The sequence below is a fragment of the Panthera pardus genome, unplaced genomic scaffold, assembly GCF_024362965.1.
Source record: "Panthera pardus isolate Hobbes unplaced genomic scaffold, ASM2436296v1 HiC_scaffold_13, whole genome shotgun sequence".
Taxonomy (NCBI): domain Eukaryota; kingdom Metazoa; phylum Chordata; class Mammalia; order Carnivora; family Felidae; genus Panthera; species Panthera pardus.
The window spans coordinates 10,726,976-10,747,761 of NW_026526688.1; positions in this window are offsets into that span (position 1 = coordinate 10,726,976).

The following is a 20,786-nucleotide window of genomic DNA, read 5'->3' on the forward strand; positions in this document are numbered from 1 at the left end:
AAATTCTTGTCATTATGCTGGCAAATCTTTTGTGGAGTAGAGCTGCTCAATGCCAACTGCATACTGACAAATACTGTAATTTCTGTAAAATAGGGAAAGATCCATGTTTGATTAACACTGTAATATAAAACTACTTGTAAGATGGGGCGCCTGGGTGGCTCAGTCAGTTAAGGGGTCGACTTCGGCTCAGGTCACCATCTCGCGATCCGTGAGTTCGAGCCCCGCGTCGGGCCCTGTGCTGACAGCTCAGAACCTGGAGCTTGTTTCTGATTCTGTGTCTCCCTCTCTCTGACCCTCCCCCATTCATGCTCTGTCTCTCTCTGTCTCAAAAATAAATAAACATTAACAAAAAAATTTAAAAAAAAACTACTTGTAAGAAACAACAGAATAGACATTGTAATAGTTGTAAAAATTATATTTCTTTACATTCATTTAAATACACTAAATTTGACATTTTAAAAGAATAAAAAAGAGATAATGGAAAGGTTTCTTTCTCATTATTTATTTACTGCTCTTTCTTACACTAATTACAAATGAAGGTCATAAAAATGCAAAATATTAATTAAATAATATCTGTCTATACTGTACCAACACTATTTATGTGGAATATACTGGGCACATATTTTTTTCTGACTAATGAAATATTCCATTAATTAATAATTCAAAATAAGTTATACCTAAAACAAAATATTCTATATATAATAAGTATCTATGTTTTAATAAAATAATGTATTTAAATTTGTGTTATGATTAGTATATTTTATATTTAAGGATTTGGGTTTTAGATTTTAAGATATATTTTAACTTTCAATGTCATTGTCCTTGAATAATAATTCTGATTACCAGAATTTTACGTATTAGCATCCATGAGTTCTTCAGCAGTAGAACCAGTATTATGACAGTTTTCAATTCAAACTTAATGTTCTACCAATCATAAAGATGTACTATAACAACCTAATGTTTATAAATAAACATAAAATATAAATCAGTGCAGTTTTAATTTGTGCCATTAAATCCTTATTCTTTGAATATAAGTAATCTACTCATCATATACATAGAACATTCCAATTAGTTCTCATTTGATTTATCACAGGGCCCAGGAATTGTAACTGTTTTGCTTATAACTCAGTGCAGTTAAAGCCCACTGACAACAAAACAGACAATGAATTGTGTGTAGAAAATTAAATGCACATAATCTTTTTCATTTATTTTTGTCTATATACCATCCATCTTTATTTGTCAACTTTTTTCATTATACTGGTAGCTAATATCTTCTAAATATATTCCAAACGTCTTAATACATAAGGAACAGATGATCCATTAACTACAATGAATAGCAAAGGAATAAAATTGATATTTATTGAATACTATATCCTTAGTGCAATATTGGATGATTTATTCTTATTGTATAAACTAATTTAAGATAAACCAGAGATTTTTGTATTACCATACTAGACAGCTGATATTCATAAGGGTTATGTGACTTGCCCAAGGCCTCAATGTACCATTATACCCTGGTGTCTGGATACATGGAGTAAGTAGTAATATCTCATATAAAAAAAAGACCAGTGGATATGATATACATGTATGGAGATATAGTTTTGATTAAAAAAGATATCAGGAATGATACTATACAGCAGGCTGAAGTAAATAATTTAAAAAAATTCTTAACGTTTATTTTTTATTTTTGAGACAGAGACAGAACATGAATGGGGGAGGGGCAGAGAGAGAGGGAGACAAAGAATCCGAAGCAGACTGCAGGCTCTGAACTGTCAGCACAGAGCCTGATGCGGGGCTCAAACTCACGAACCGCGCCGAAATCGGTCGCTTAACCAACTGAGCCACCCAGGCGCCCTGAAGTAAATAATTTTAAACAAAGAAAACATAAAGCCTTAAGCAATGAGACCAAACACTGTTTAAAGTAGGAATCAGTGGACTACGCTATTGTGTATGTGGTCCTGAGAAACAGATTTTTGCATTTTGTGCAAAGGCTTAGGCCTAAGCATGAGCCTTGGGGCAAAATTAAAAGTAAAGACATGGGAATACTAATATGCTACCATTCTTTATATATAAAGAACTGATAGGATTTTACATACTATTTTGGCGTTTCTGGTCAAGTATGAATAATATTTACTTATAAGCATATAGCTATTCATCCGTATAGAATTCAAATTAGGAATAAACTGTATCTATCTATATATAAAATTCTAGACAATGAAGAAATGATCAGCGTCACCTGAGTATAACTGGATTTCTTTTCTAGTTGGATGATGAATGAAGTTTAGTAAATCGGTATGTTCACTAAATTATCATTTAAAGCAATGGAAAGGAGTTACCAAATTCCAATTTCGCACATTTCTTAATGAGAAGGACTTAGAGCCAGAAAACACACAAAGGATAATAAGATAGACTTACTATTATGGGAAATGAATCCATGGAGATATATATATATATATATATATATATATATATATATATATATATATTTTTTTTTTTTTTTTTTTTTTTTTTTAAAATCTGGAGTGAGATACCTAAAATTGTGTTTAGGCTAAAAACATGATCAGTAAAAATGATGATGAGGAAGTTGTTCTTTGTTTGTTTGTTTTTAATTTCTTCAAAAGAACACTTTACTGAACATGGCATTTGAAAGACTAGTTACTTTTAAGATTTATTATCACAAATTTTATTATACTACAAATATAGAATATGAGAATTTTGTATATGAGAAATATAGAATATGAGAATCCTTGTATTCTATTTATCTCAAATATATACACACATACAAATATACAAATATACAAACATAGAATATGAGAATTTTGTATATGAGAAATATAGAATATGAGAATCCTTGTATTCTATTTATCTCAGTTGTCCCATGAAATATCACTCTAAAATGTATACTCTAAAAGGCCTTGAGTAATACAAGCATATTAATTTTGGGTTACACGTCTATAAAATTCTATTTGCTTTGTTTCCTATGTTCTGAGACTGTAACGCTGCTTATATATATTAGAATAATGAGCTATCTAAATAAATAAATGTTATTTATAATATAGATGACTTACTTCATCATCTACATCTTGAGATACAAATGGATTTACAAAACTTCATTAGGCAATAAGTAATCACTAAAAATACTGGAAAATTCTGCTGGTAAGACTCTGATGGAAAAAAAGCATTTGTATACTAATAAAGAAAGAAGAAAAATATTCAAGGAAGACATTTCAAAATACACCAAAGAAGAAGTTAAGAATTTTGCCATCTTGTTAGTATCATAAGGTACTGAGTATGAAAATTTATCAATGTGCTGTTAACTTGCAGTATTATGCGATTTCTTTAAGGACCAAAAATAGAAAAAAAGCTAAGAAATATTATTACCCTTGTCAGTGTACATTTTTTGACAAGTCAATGTGGATGTCTCTTCATCAATTTAAGAATTGCAGGGATTATTTCAGGGCTCTGATTCCCTTCGTGTCAAGCAGCCTCTTTTCTTTCTACACCAATAAATTCAACTTTACTGAGAAATAGATGGGTTCCCCCAATCACTTGACCTAATTAAATTTTAATAATATTTCTTGCTCCTTTCTGTCAATGCTCTTCAGGGTCTTCAGTGGTTATTACGGCTTTTTAACATTAATTATATCCAGAGATTATACAGAAACAATTTATATCACATACAGTTTAAAAATATTTTGTACTTTCCCCTAAACAGATTTCTGAAAATACTGATTTCAATGTAGTCCAGAGAATCCACTTCACTTGCCAGCCAAGTCTATCTACTATTTAAAGATCCAATATGCAATACTCTTCTCTGTTGAACACAATTTCTCTGTAAGCATCGAAAATCTGATTAATCTAGGCACTAGTCCCTTAAAGAAGGCACAGATTTGTAGTCACTTATTTTGCTATCATAACTCCTAAGACTAAGATCAAAAAGTTAAAATCAAGTTATTTCTAGAACTTAGAAAACAGCTAAGAGAAAAGAAAAAGAAAAGAAAGAAAAATAGCTTTATTTTTTTTAACTTTTTTTTTAATCTTTACTTTTGAGAGAGAGACAGAGTGTGAGTGGGGGAGGAGCCCAGAGACAGGGAGACACAGAATCCAAAGCAGGCTCCAGGCTCTGAGCTGTCAGCACAGAGCCTGATGCGGGGCTTGAACTCACGAACTGTGAGATCATGACCTGAGGTGAAGTCGGATGCCCAACTGATTGCGCCACCCAGGCACCCCAAAAATAGCTTTATTTTTTAAATACAACCTTCTAAAGTTTAAACTTTTGCATTTTTACCTATTTGTGATTAGATAATATTCACTGTGTCAGTTTTCTAAGTATGTGTGAACACCTTGATACCTTTTAGGCTTTCACTCTGATTTTTACTGTTGTATTTAAGATACATATATATTTACATATATATCATGTGTGTGTATTTATTCATTCTTTCTTTCCTTAAACAAATACTTAGTGACCACCTATAATGTACTAAATATTTTTTCTAGGTACAGTCTTTATAGCAGTAAATAAGATAAGCCTTTCTCTCTTTATATTTTTTCTAAGAAGTTTTTAGTATTTAATTTTTTGGTATATACTTTTGTTTGGTCTTATAATGGCATTAATAACCTCAAGAGTAAGCTAAGTTCTTCATACACAGGTTTTCAATATTTTAATTTATATTTGTTTTGCTTAAGTATATCATCTTTCATGATACATCTTTTTGAAATATATATCAAATAGACTTAGTTTTTAAAGCCAAGGAAAGAACAATCTCATTGCATATACCTACAAAAATTAATAGTGGTGCAAAAATTATGCACAGCCAGCAAAACTGGCAAAATTAATGTGCTGATCCTAACCAGATTTGCAAAAATGCAAATACTGCAGTTTTTATCTCACAGTTTAAAGAGATAAATTTCAAGAAAAGAGGAATACTTTTTTTTTAATAAAAGTAATAGTAAGCTTAAATAATTCTTGATACCAAAATATTTGTAACAGCAGAATATAAAGACACTATTTGTTGGAGACTCTGTACTTTCTCTAAGAAGATACACTTTTTCCAAATATTTTTGACATAAAAAAATATATATTTGACATAATTAAAAATACATTTATATATTTATTTGACATAAGAAAAATACATTTATGTATTTATAGGACCATTATTGTTCACATTATTTACAAATGCTTCTGAACTTATAAATAGGAACATATACTTTCTAAACACGCATTTTACAAATTAACTATTTAATGCTTATCAATTTACTTTAACCTGTCTATGAAATAGGGAATCTATTGTTAAAACTATTATTTAAAACTGTTTAAAGATTAGAATTTAAGGTACTGATGTATTAAACATGCTGTAAGAATATTTTAAGGGAAGTCTGTTCTTTATAACAAAATAATAAATCAAATAGCTAGGCTAGGCCTCATGATTAGTAATATAAGAGGGGCTGGAGTGTGCTATAAAATGCAGATTACCTTTGCACTAAGAAAGAAGGAAAACACATATCCCCTTTACAGGTTATAGTCAGATGAGGAGAGTACTTGCTTTTATGTTTATAGTTAGAAAAAGTGTTTTCTCACAGCTCACTATACGATTTTATACCTAAAGGAACATTTTAAATATAAATGTAACCTGTTAGAGATCAAAATAGGATTAGTATTAAAAAATTATCCAGGGGCACCTGCGTGGCTCAGTCGGTTGAGCGTCCGACTTCGGCTCAGGTCATGATCTCGCGGTCCGTGAGTTCGAGCCCCTCATCGGGCTCTGTGCTGACAGCTCAGAGCCTGGAGCCTGTTTCAGATTCTGTGTCTCCCTCTCTCTCTGACCCTCCCCCATTCATGCTCTGTCTCAAAAATAAATAAACGTTAAAAAAAATTATCCAGAAAAGGTAAAAGAGCAATAATATGGAACATACATGATATTAAATTAAACACCAAGAGGGAAGAGGGTTGTTTTTTCCCCTGACAATAAAATTTGTGAGATCAAAGATATAAAACTTGTGTTTCAAGAACTGTCTGCAGAAGAAGAAGAGAAATATATATATATATATATATATATATATATATATATGTATATATGTATATATATAATCAAGTAATAGAAAAAATCAAAATATTCAAAAATCCTTAAGTGAAGATAGACTAAAGGTAACTTGATATTAGTTACTTAGAAAGTAGAGGCAGAAGATTAAGATTAGAAAATTTCGTAGGAGTTAGGTAGTCATAAAGATAGGTGAATAAATGAAGACTACATAAGGATTTTCTGCCTGGAGTATTATCTGAGACAGTAAAAATGGAGAACATAGGGAAATATGATTGCATCCACATCCATATCAATGGTTTAAATATTACATTAATTATAAATGGTCTAAGTGTACAAGAAATGTATACTTTAAATATATTAACGAAAAATGGTCTAACTCTATTAATAAGATACAGAAACTAAGAATGATTTAAAAAAGAAAATGACCCAACTCTAGGCTGTCTGCAAGCGTGTCACTTAAAATAAAATAAAATAGAAAGAAAAATGCATAACAATATCCTTCATGAAATTAGATTAAAAGTAACAATAGAATAGCTTTCTACCATGCAAACATCAATCAACCGTATGGTTAAGTACTTATATTAATACCAGGTAAAGTGGATTTCAGAGAAAAGTAAATTACACCAGAGGGAATGAGGAATAAAACTTATTGACGAATTGGGCAACTCAGCAAGAGGACACAGAAATCTCGATGAACTAAACAACAGGGCTTCAAAATACATGAAGCAAACAATGAACTAAAAGGAAATATTTAAAAATATAAAAGTATTTATATATTTTTCAATGGTTTCTCAGAAATAGAATTAACAGACAGAAAATTAGTAAATCTACGGAAGAAGTGAACACCATCACCCAGGTGAACCTCATGGATATGTGCATAGCTCTCCACTTAACAACAACATAAGCAATTTTTTTTCAAATGCATATGGAATATTCACTAAGGCAGACCATATTCCAAGGCCTTACATCAAAACATAAATGAATTTTAAAAAAGATAATCATATAAAATATGTTCTCACACCATATAAAATTAAACTAGGAATCGATGCAAAAAAATAATAAAAAATCACCTGTAACATGAAATTAAACAATATGCTACTAAGTAATTTGTGTGTCAGGGCATAATTACCACAGGAAATTAGGAAATACCATGAGTTAAACAAAAATCAAAATACAGCATATTGTTGGAATATAGCTAATAGAGTTCTTAGAAGGTTAAGTTCTAAAAATGATAATCTATATTTTTGCTCTGAATTAAACTAGAGAAGAGATAACAAGTCAAAATAAAGCTAAACAATTTAACAAAGATAGAAACAGAAATAAATATAATTGAAAAGAGAAAGACAATGGAAAAAACTAATGAACTCAAATCTGTTACTTTGAAAAGATCAGTGAAATTCATAAACTTCTTAGCATGACTGAGATGAAGAAGAAAAAAGACAAATTGTAAAAATCAGGAGTAAAAAAAAATATATCATTAGAGACTCTGCAATCATTCAATAGATACTAATATAATACTAATGCTAATATACTACAATAAATAGCTCTATGTACTATCAAAGTTCACGCCAGATGAAACAGATAATCTGAATATAACTATTAGGAAAACCAAATTTCTAGTTTAAAAATGGGCAGAAAAATATCTGGAAAATATTTAGATTGGAAGACTCATCAAATTTTTTGAGAAGAAATAATTCCGATTCTAGACAGTCACTTCTGGAAAGTAGAAAAGAGCACTCATTGACTCATTTAATACTAAAAGCAGAAAAAAAAAAAAAAAATGGAACAAAGTGGTGGGGAAACCACTACATACCAATATCTCTCATGAATTTAGACACATGAAAAAAAGTTGCCACCAAATGTTAGAAAATTAATTCACAGGTATGTAAAAGAAAAACTACACCATAACCAAGTAGAACTTATTCTAGGAATAAAAGGTCTGTTCAATATTTGAAAATTAATTAATGCAACCCATCATAGTAATGGTCTAAAGAAGAAAAGAACACATGGTCATATATGAACCTCTAATATAAAATTTAACAGGTATAGAATTAATAATTTTTGTTAAAATCAGGAACAAGAAAAGAATATCCTGTTTTCCACTTAAATTCAAGATTGTGATGAAAATTGTAGCAAGTGCAATAAGGAAATAAAAAGCATTCAGATTGTAAAGGAAGAAATAAGCCTCTGTTATACACAACCTAATTGTCTTTGTAGAAAACTCAAAAGAATCTACAGAAAAGCTACCAGAATGAAGAAGTAAGTTTAAAAAGGTTGCAAAACACCCAGTCAATAGATAAAAATCAATAGTGTTTCTGTACACTAGCAATGTACAAGTGGAAATATAAACTTCAAAAAATAGCTCTTATATTAGCCCTAGTAAAAATTAAATGCTTATGTATAAACACAGCAAAATATGTGTAATATCTATGTACTAAAAACTGGAAAATACTGATAAATCCAAGAAGATCTAAATAAAATGAGAGGTATACTATGTTCTTGGAATGGGAGACATCCAATGTTACTTTTCTCCAAATGGATCTACTGATCTAACTCAATATAATATTCTGATCAAATGCCTTGCCTTTTTGTTTTGTTTTGTTAGATAAATTTATTTTAAAATATATATGGAGGGACAAGGACCAAGATAAAACATTAAAAAAACAATGATGTAAGATACTATGATTTAAAATAAAACTACAATAATCAAGATGTTGTGTTACTGGGGAAAAGATAAATAAACACAGAGAACAATGGAACAGAATGAAGAGTCCACAAAATGATCCATGCAAATACGGCATTTAGTTTTTAATATAATACCAAAGGAATTTAATGCTGGAAGGATAATCTTTATAAGAAATGGTATTGGAACAATTGATTAAAAAAAAAAAAAAAAAAAGAACAACGACCTAAGCCTCATACCTTATCTGTATACTAATTCAAATGAACCAAAGATCTTTAACCAAATGTTAAAGCTGAAGTTAAAAAACTGTTAAAGAAAAAAAAAAAAAAAACAGACAAAATTTTTATAAACTAAGCTTAACTTAAGACTTCTTACTTTGACACCAAAAAAAAAAAATCCATTAAAAAAATAATAAATTGACTCCATCCATTTGTATGTATTGTATTTTGCTCTCTGAAAGACTAAGAGATTGAAAGACAAGTTTCACATTGGGGGATAATATTTGGAAATCAAATGTCTGACAAAGTTCTTGAATCTAGAATATATTGAGCTTTGCATTGCCCTTTAGTAAAGGATTTGAGATAATCACTACAATTAGATTTATAAATTTACATAATTTGTTTATGATATGTAAATGAATCTGAAGATAATGCCAAATTGAATAATATTTCAAGAAAGAATGATTTCAGAAAGAATCCCATTTAATATGCCTTGAGATATCTCCTGAGAAATTTCTAAAATTAAAGTCTAAAATGTGACATGCATTAAAATGCATAACTCAAATTGCCAAATAATTTTATATAGCTTATTTACCAATCTTATGCAAAAATATTCCTTTATCCTTACCTTTTTGTAAGATAGTTCTAGATCTTAGACAAGATTTAGCACCAGTTCACCTGTAAAATACATATATATTTTTTCTTTTGTTAGAAATGAAGAGGGCACTTTCTTTCATCCAGTTCCTTCCTGTAGTGAAATAATTGTTCTTTCTGTATTCTATGATTCTAGGTTATTTTAGTGCATGTACTAAAGTGAGACACTGATAGTCCTTCCACACTCACAATTGGGAGTTTCAAGGAAATCTTGAGACATTCCACTATGAAGAATTTTTTTTTTTTTTACATCTATTTATTTTTGAGAGACAGAGAGAGGCAGAGCATGAGCAGAGGAGGGGGAGAGAGAGATACAGAATCTGAAGCAGGCTCCAGGCTCTGAGCTATTTGTTAGTACAGAGAGGGACGCAGAGCTTGAACTCCCAAAATGCGAGACCATGACCTGAGCTGAAGTCGGATGCTCAACCGACTAAGCCACCCAGGCACCCTGAGAAATGTTTTTAAGGCTTACGTGAAAACTCCCTGAAGACTTTAGATAAATTCATGTCTTTAACCATCTAAGTTTTAATTTATTTGTTTTTTTTAAATGTTTGTTTATTTTTAGAGAGAGAGAGAGAGAAAGAGAGAGAAGGGCAGAGAGAGAGGGAGAGACAGAATCCCAAGCAGGCTCTGGGATATCAGTGCAGAGCCTAACAAGGGGGTTGATCCCTCAAACTGTGAGATCATGACCTGAGCTGAAATAAAGAATCAGACGCTTAAGTGACTGAGCCACCCAGATGGCTCCCATGTAACTTTTTAAAGAGATGAATCAAAATCATAAGAATTTAAAAGTTAATAGGTATTTGTTCTAAATTCAGAGGGTTTTGTTTTGTTTTACTTTTGCTTTTTTTGGAGAGAGGTAGAAAGCAAGTATATGGTAGCAGAATTTTCCTCAATCTCCCAGGTATCAAAATTAATTTATAGCAATTATCTATATTTTCATTTTAAATTATATTTCTGTACATTATTTTTGCCACAATTATAATATTTCCTGTGAGAACTGCTGTTGATTTTTAATTTATTTTGAAATAATATTTATAATAGAATCTATATTCAATGGATAGCTTAAAAAATGCCCTTTTCCCCAGTACTTTAAATGTTTTCTTCCATTTCATGACATTTGCCTTTTACATATGCACTATCTTCCAATGTTATTAAAGTAAAAACTCTTTACTTACTTCATAGTTACATGAAAACATTGATTTAGTGTCTTGTAAAGACTATATAACCAGTGTAGATAAGGTTGTGGGATGACTAATGATCTCACTATAACATTATCTTGTTTTTACTGGCAAAAATTTTCACTTCACAAACTCAGAGACAGATATCCAATGCTTCCTCGTTGCTTCTCATGCAACCTTGACAGTTAAAAATATTGGTAACATTGTCGTATTCCACAATTTTCACTGCTTACCAGAACTAAGGAATATATAAACACTTTTCATGTAATTCATCAGTAAGTCAGAAAACCTAGTGATGTGTTTGAGGCAGCAGGTAGGTCACAATACTAAATTGCTTTTTTTCCCCTTTATTTTAGAGAAAGAGAAAAAGAGAGAGAGAGAGAGAGAGAGAATGAGCAGGGGAGAGGGGCAGAGGGAGAGGGAGAGAGAATCTTAAGCAGGCTCCAAGCTTAGCATGAAGCCTGATACGGGGCTTGATCTCATGAACCTAGCATGATGACCTGAGCTGAAATAAAGAGCTGGACACTTGACTGACTCAGCCACCCCGGAGCACCATCAATTGCTATTTTTATGATAGTTTTTGCACAGACTTGCCATAGTTACAGATGTTATCTTCTGAAGAAGTTAAAATATGTGTGTGCATTTTGCAAAATTAATGTTTTTAAGTGAAAAATGAATGTTAGTTATAGTAATGCAAGGAGTATTTCCAAGGCTCTTCCAAAGGTGAACTATACTGTCACTATTATGTTCTGAACCCACATTTATTACCTTTAAAAAGAAAAAGTAAACCCTTCTTTCAGAGCATTATAATTGTATTTGGACCTAAGATCTATGTGAGGAAATAGAAAACTTTAGATTATATCATAGTTTGGTTTTATTCTTTCTTTCTTTTTCTTTCTTTCTTTCTTTCTTTCTTTCTTTCTTTCTTTCTTTCTTTCTTTTTTATTCATTTTTCAGAGACAGAGAGACAGAGTGTGAGTGGGGGAGGGGCAGAGAGCGAGGGAGACACAGAATCTGAATCAGGCTCCAGGCTCTGTGCTGTCAGCACAGAGCCTGATGGATGTGGGGCCCAAACTCACTGAGGGCGAGATCGTGACCTGAGCTGAAGTCAGACACTTAACCCACTGAGCCACTCAGTTGCTCTTGGTTTTATACTTTAAAGCCTGAGGCTGTTTATCAAGATGGGAAGCTCAGTCAAGAAAACCAATGATTCCAGTTGGAATCAGAGTAGTTAGAAGAGGCCAATCTTAGTATTTGAAACTCCATGTGAATGAGATATGTTAGAGGCAAACTAATCATTTCCATGATCTCTGAACTGAGTTTCCTAAGTGGATCAGTGACAGACACATTTTGAGAAAAACATTAAGACTTTGTGAGGCACTAAAGTCACATAAAACAGTAGTAGGAAAAATTATTTTTGTATAGAAATGCTAAAAGAAAAACAATACTAATTACTATCTTCTGTTCATCAGTTTTTTTCTCTTAGAAAAGCAAACTAGCCCATCCATCCTTCAGATCTTAATTCCATTTTTTTTTAACAAGGTACAACACTGCATAAGTTCAAGATGTGCAACATGTTGGGGCACCTGCGTAGCTCAGTCAGTTCACCTCCTGACTCTTGGTTTTGGCTCAGGTCATGGTCTTGCAGTTCATGAGTTCGAGCCCCACATTGGGCTCTGCACTGAGAGTGCAGAACCTGTTTGGGATTCTCTCTCTATCCTCTCTCTCTGCCCCTTCCCCGCTCATGTGCTCTGTCTCTCACTCTCTCTCTCAAGAGTAAATAAATATAAAACAAAATGTGCAACATGTTGATGTTATACACTTACATGTTGTAAAATGATTATCATTGTGGCATTAACTAATATCTCTATCACCTCACATAATGACCATTTATTTTCTTTCTTTCTTTTTTTTTTTTTTTTTTTTTTTGGTAAGAACATTTAAGATTTACTCTCTCAATAACTTTCTAGCATACAATACAGTATTAACTATAATCAGCAAAGTGTACATTAGATTCCCAAAACTTAGTCATCTTATAACTGACTGTACTTTTGGAGTAGATATCAGGTGATATCTCATTGCTGTTTTGATTTGTATTTCCCTGATAATTAGTGATATTGAGCATCTTTTCATGTAAATGTTGTTCATTTGAAAATCTTCTTTGGAAAATGTCTGTTAAGTTCCTCTGATCATTTTTTAATTGGATTTCTTTCTTGTTATTGAGTTGTACAGTTCTTTATAGATTTTGGCTAATAACACCTTACCAGATATATGATTTCCAAACATTCTCTTTCATTCCTAGGATGTCTTCTCATTTTTTAATTACTGTGTGTTTTTCTCACGTGTGTGTTTTTTGTTATGCAGAAGTTTTTGCTTCATATGGTCTCATTAATGCTTACTTTTGTTGCTTGTGCTTTTTATTTTATATTAACAAATATCATTGACATGACCAATGTCAAGGGGCTTTCCCCCCAATGTTTTCTTCTAGGAGTTTCAGGGTTTCATGTCTTATGATTAAGATTTTAGTCCATTTTGAGTTAATTTTTTCAAGTAGTAGAAGATAAGGGTCTAATTACATTCTCTGCATGTGATTATCCAGTTTTCCCAACACCATTTATTGAGGAGACGTTCCTTTCCCCATTGAATATTTTTGGCTCCCTTGTCAAATAATAGTTGACTATTTCTATGAGGGCTAATTCTTGATTTTGTTCCATTGGTCTATGTATCTATTTTAATGTGAGTACCACACTATTTTTATTACTACAGTTTTGTACTATAGTTTCAAATTGGGAAATATGATGCCTATGGTTTTGTTCTTCTTTCTCAGAATTCCTTTGGCTATTGGGGGGTCTTTGTGATTCCATACAACATTTAGAATTATCTTTTTTCTATTTTTGTAAAACAAAGTATCATTGGAATGTTGATAGGGATTGGACTGAATCTACAGGTGATTTTGAGTAGTATGAACATTTTAACAATATTAATTGTTCTGATCCATGAACATGGGATGTCTTTCCATTTATTTGTGTATTCAATTACTTTCATCACTGTGTTATAGTTTTCGTTGTACAGATTTTTACCTCCTTGGTTAAATTTAATCCCATCTTTTAAAGATGATTATCATACCACACACACACACACACACACACACACACACACACACACACACACACAAAATAACAAGGAAAAGCCTGGCAATAATAAATTGGAAGAAAATAAAAAGTAATGGGATAAAATACAATTCCTATCTAAGTTAATGAGTCTATTTTCCTTTTAGTATCTTAATTATCATGTGTTGCAGCAATAGATTTCAATATGGACTCTCTGAACCTCTTTTACCATACTTGCAAAAAAAATGCATTTCTGCCTCTTTGTGTCCTAGAGTTGTTTAAGAATCAAATGAGATAATAATATGAAAACTGAAACACCAGTGAAATGCAAAACAGTACTGTAATCTTTTAGAACCAAAAATGATACTGTATTTCAAATGTGGGGAGGGATAATTGTTAACTTTAATACTGGTAAACTCTTTTATACTCCTCTTGGTAATCACCACATAGTCTTATAAAAATATGTGCAAACTTCAGTTACAGAAAATAAAAAATTCATTCATACACTTACATATTGATAGCAATCAACACTCTACTGTGGACCAACAAAAGTTTGCTGATGTATATTGGAAAAAAATCTCACAAGATGCAATATGTGATGCTTTCTGTAAATACTCTAAACAAGACATTCAGGAATACAATTTAAAGTAATACTATTTAGAGAAGAGTCAATGGAATTTGTAAGATGGGCTCAAATGTACTGTTTGATAAATCATTGGTTCAAAAATCGTTAAGAGATGTACCAAGATTTTTGTTACTATTTTAAAGTTTTAGTATTTAATTAAAAGGTTGCCTGAAGATCACCTTAAAAATACCTTAGCAAAGCATACTCAAAAGCTCAGATAAAAAGTGAATAAGCAGTTTTTGCCACATTGGGACTGAAAAAGAAAATCCGGTCTATGAAATAGTTTTCAAGATACAAGCCATTTAAAATGTTGGTGTGATTATAATTTAAATTACATCAAAAATTTTTAAATGTTTCTCTTTGAAGAGTTTTAAGTTATATCTGAAGTATAATGCATTTCCTCATTTTTAAGTACTGCTATTCTACAAGTACAAAGAGAAAGCTTTAGATTACTACATTCATATAATCCATGTTACTTTAAAAATCAAAAGTTATCATAAAAAGATAGTGTCTAAATTTGAGCAGCATTTGTCAAATGGGATTATGTGAAGGATTAAAAATCTAAGAAATGGATGTCTCTAGGCTGGTCATCAGAAATGATTTAGTGTGTCTACTGCCATCTCCAATATGTAATCAAAAAAATGTCATGATAAAGTCATAATCTCTACTCAATAAAGTCAAGCCCAGAAACCTTATGATGAGTGAATTTAAATCCTTTGAAACTTCGCTTTTAACGTCCTTCCCATAACTACTTGGAAATTTTCTTTTATTCTGTTCCTTATTAGTAAAGACCATGACTAGTATAATTACATTATTATATATGCACAAAATATTGTGTATCAGCCATCCCTGAGTAGATAACATGAATGTTATTTTTCTTTAATTCATGGGAAGTCATGGAGGAATTGAGCTCTACTTAACATGTACATATACATACACACATCCAAACATATGCATGCATACATACAGTTTCATATATATATATATATATATATATATATATGTATGCATATGCGTGTATATGAATATGTATATGTGTATACACACATATGAAATGAAGGGATACTAATAATTAACCAAAATGTATAAATTATTCTATGTTAAAATACCAACTTCTATTTCAGGTTTCTGTATACTTGACAAATTAGTCAAAAGGCATGTTGAAAGCAAAGTATTTAAAATCAGATGCATCTATTTAAATTCTAGCTTTGTTACTTATTAGTTAAGATTGTATTTTAAGCTAAGATTTTTTTTAAAAGGAAGATTTAACTTCTCTGAGCTTCAGATTTCTCATTTATAATATCGGAATATGGGACACTTGGGTGGCTCAGTTGGTTAAGTGTCCAGCTTCAGCTCAGGTCATGATCTCATTGTTCATGAATTTGGCCCCACGTAGGACTCTGTACTGACAGCTCAGAGCCTGGAGTCGGCTTTGGATTCTCTGTCTCTCTTTCTCTGTTCTTCCTCCACTCACACTCTATCTCTCTCTCAGATAAATTTTTAAAAATTTATAATATCAATATGCATATATTTTTTGTATCACATAACTACACTTTTGATATGTGACATATAGCATACATAGTACATGAATGACACATGCTTATAATATTGGTAACAACATGTATTCTTATACTTCCATTCTACCAGATAAATAAGTAATATAACGTTGATGTTGGTGGAAAAAGAATGTTCAAACACTTACTTTCAAATATTCTCTTCGGGTTTCAGTCCCTTCATGTCAACAAACAACTCTGCTAAGGTGAACAGTGATCTCCATGTCATATAATAGAACAGGTTATCAACCCCATTTGATCTATAGTTGAATGTTACTTTCTGAATCTTGTTTCTGTCCTTCCATGTGTTTTATGACACAATCACTACCACCTTCTCCTTCTTCCCCTTCCTCTCCCTCCTCTCCTTCCTCCCCCCTTCTCCTCCTTCTTTTTCTTCTTCTTATTGCTATTAATAAATTCTCTTTGCATCATTTTATACCCACTCTAAAATATCTCATGGGCACTTTTAATTGAGTACATAAAAAAATCAAACTCAATGGCTTTCTTCACATGTGTGAAATTGTAGATTACTTTATTTTTTATGAATTCATTAATATCCCTCCCAAACTTGGTAGTCACCCTTAAATCCTCCATTTCTATCACCCCCTTTCTCCAGTCCATCATCAATTTTTACTTTCGTATCTCCTAAACATTTGTGGAAATCTTTGACTTCTCTTCATTTCCATCACCTCCACCTAATCCAAATATATGTGTATTTTTTTTTTGTTGTGACTGGTACAGTAACACTTTAGCTAATTGCCTCCATTCTCTCTGGTTCTCTTCTACCCTCCACATATAACCACCCAGTTTGTCCATAAAGAAAAATTATTTTTTCTTCCCTGTGTAACAAACATTACAGGTTTCCCATTGTTCTTAACCTAGTCACTAAATTTTTTCTCAAGGACCACAAGGCAATGTATGCCTTTTCCTCCACCTGCATCCAATTGTTACACACATATACATTTTGGTTTTTATTCTTATCTCACATTGTGCTACCCACCTACCCTTGTAAGCTCACCCCACACTCATCTTCTTCTTCACTCTGTCCAAGCCATGTTACTTCCATCACAGAGTTTTCCCACAGGTTGAACTCTTCTCCCAATCTTTCCCTGAATCTCCATGACTTGGTCACATTTCCCAACTGTATTATTTCATGGAATCACATACTTCTCTTTCATAGCATTTATTACAGTTGAAATTTCCACTTCCATTTATTTTCATCTAGAGCTTATGGCAGGCACCAACTGTCTTCAATTGTCATTTTTCCAAAGTGTCTACTAAAATGCTTGGGACATTTTAGGTACTCGATATATATTTGATAAATTTAGATGAATAAATGAAATAGCAAAACATGAAGGAGGGGGCAAAATCCTAGATGATTTCATGGGAAATTCGATATAGACTATTGATACATAACAGTAGCATTTTACTTTACAATTGAGTTATTTATAACAACCCAAGAATTTCTGTAAACCCACCCCACTACAATCACAGAGTATTTCTGGGTTAATTGCATATGTAGCATGTTGATAGAGCTTAAGAGAGTATCACCAATTTGGAGGAAATATGAACTTCCTATATTTCTATAATTGGAGCATAAATGATACAGAACTACCACAATGTATGAAGAAATAGATCTTTAATCAAATCTATGTTGAAATTCTGGTAAGTTCCTTGAAAGAAGCAAAAGATCTTTACAAGAAACAAAGAACAGTTATTATTGATTCTACTTTATAAAGAGAGGCTTAATGAAATTCTGGAAGAGCTAAAACTAAACTCGTAATTGTGTGACAAGTGCAATAAATACCCTGTGTGAGTGTGGACTTCCCAAAAACCATTATTGCCAAAATCCAATGATAGGACTAATTGATGATGTGTAGTAATTTGTGGATATAAGATTATTATAATATATTGCTTATGGTCTAAATTGTCATAAAATTCCCATTTCCTCCATTTTCATCACTCATCCATTGTCAAGTTCCAATATATCCCATTAATGCCATTGATACATATTTATGCAAGTAGATCATTCTATAGTCAGCTCTAGTTTCCTGTAGATAAACTAAATGCTTCTACCAAAAGGGACTTATATCAAAGTTAAGTCAAATTGCCTTATATATTTTTTCAAATTCAGCTAAACTGGTTTATTCCAATTATGATTTATTCAGACATTATAAGCCTAAATTTTCTATCCTTATTCCCTTTCATAGGAGAAATCAAGTATATATTAAAGTGCACTGCAAAGGAAACAATCAACAAAACTAAAAGGCAACCAATGGAATGGGAAAAGATATTTGCAAATGACATATTGGACAAAGGGCTAGTATCCAAAATCTATAAAGAGCTCACCAACCCCCATACCCGAAAAACAAATAACCCAGTGAAGAAATGGGCAGAAAACATGAATAGACACTTCTCTAAAGAAGACATCTGGATGGCCAACAGGCACATGAAAAGATGCTCAACGTCACTCCTTATCAGGGAAATACAAATCAAAACCACACTCAGATATCACCTCACGCCGGTCAGAGTGGCTAAAATGAACAAATCAGGAGAATATAGAAGCTGGAGAGGATGTGGAGAAACGGGAACCCTCTTGCACCGTTGGTGGGAATGCAAACTGGTGCAGCCACTCTGGAAAACGGTGTGGAGGTTCCTCAAAAAATTAAAAATAGATCTACCCTATGACCCGAAAATAGCACTACTAGGAATTTACCCAAGGGATACAGGAGTGCTGATGAATAGGGGCACATGTACCCCAATGTTTATAGCAGCACTTTCAACAATAGCCAAATTATGGAAAGAGCCTAAATGTCCATCAACTGATGAATGGATAAAGAAATTGTGCTTTATATATGCAATGGAATACTACTTGGCAATGAGAAAGAAGGAAATATGGCCTTTTGTAGCAACATGAATAGAGCTGGTGAGTGTTATACTAAGTCAAATAAGTCATACAGAGAGAGACAGATACCATATGTTTTCACTCTCATGTGGATCCTGAGAAACTTAACAGAAGACCACGGGGGGAGGTGAAAGGGAAAAAAAAAGTTAGGGAGGGAGGCAAACCATAGGAGACTCTTAAAAACTGAGCATAAACTGAGGGTTGATGGGGGTGGGAGGGAGGGGAAAGTACCTGACGGGCAGTGAGGAGGGCACCTGTTGGGATGAGCACTGGGTGTTGTATGGAAACCAATTTGACAATAAATTTCATATTAAAAAAAATAAAGTGTAATGCAATTATATTTGCATTTTTCTACATAATTTAGGTTCTCACTATCCTAAATTACAGTCTTTTATAAGACAAGTTATTGTACTTTGAACTACAAAAATGAAGGATATATAGTAATAACATTTATAATTCTTGGAAAATTCTTTAAAATGTCCAAGTTCTGTTTATCTTTTGGCTCACTTGGGTATACCCTAGCACATATCCAACAGATTTCCTTTCAAAATTCTCGTTCTTCTTTTGTTACCATTTCAGCCAATCTTATGCATAAGTGAATCAAACAGCCATGTTTTATTATATACAGTAATAAATAATAAGAGGAATTATATATAATTTTATATAATTCCTCTTATTATTTATTATATGTAAATATATATGTATTTATATATATGTATTATACACATATATGTATATCATTCAATATATATCGTTCAATTCTATACTTATGTGAACATTGCCAAGGCTTTTGAAGGAAAGAAAAAAAAAGAATTACAACAGCAAAGATGTTCTGCCATGACACACAGTTCTTCAAAATCACCTGCAATCTAAAAACTAACTGCAAATCAATCCCTTGAATCACCTGTTTGTTCCAAGAGTAACTCCTCTTGAGTATACTCATCATTACCACCACTTCCCTCAGAAAATATCCATAGTTTCTGCTTTTGAGAGCCTTTCACAGCCAGTTACTATATATCCTACCCCATCCATTCTTACAGCTAAAACTGGATTTAAAGGGGTCATTAATTCTATCCACCATTTCTTTTACTCTTCTAGAAAAACACTTATCTTCTTTCATATCAAAATTTAATGAAAGAACGGTGTGTTTTTGATCTCTCCACTCTCTAGTCTTTACTTTCTCATTTTGGAAGTGACCTGAATGATGAACTGTTCAATTCTGTAGCAGACACCACAGTGCTCTGCCCCAGTTTCTCTCCAGAACCAAAGAACTCATTCTCTCAGTTGTCAGGAGACTCTTGCTGCATCTCACAGTTGAGTGCCTTTCTGGGAATTGCCTGCTGACTCCTCACAGTTGAGCGCTTTCCTGGGAATAGCCTTCTGACAAGGAAGCTGCCTTTCCCAATGTTAAACCTTCTCGCTGAAAGTGGCTTATGTCCTACTGACTGATGCAGCTATTCAAGCTCCTGACTCCCTTGCCTGAGTATAAGACACCTGTGAAAGGCCGCCCCACCTCTAAAGCTCCTCATGGTTTGGACTGAGGTCTTTGCTGTTACATTCAGTAAGTGGATCCGAGCATCACAGGGATGTGCTCTAAGAAATTCCATGGTTTATTACCCAAACTTCTCTACTGCATCCCCTGCTAAACAGAGTCACTCATTTCTCAGCTGCTAGGAAGGTTGGTTGCTGATGGTTCAGCACTTAGTCCCTCCCCAGGAACTGCCACCAGCCAAAGATTAGACTCCACCCCTGGGACTAGTCCACAACTAGTGAATGAGAAAAGAGGGCAACTCCCTCAATTTAGATCACTAAGGGT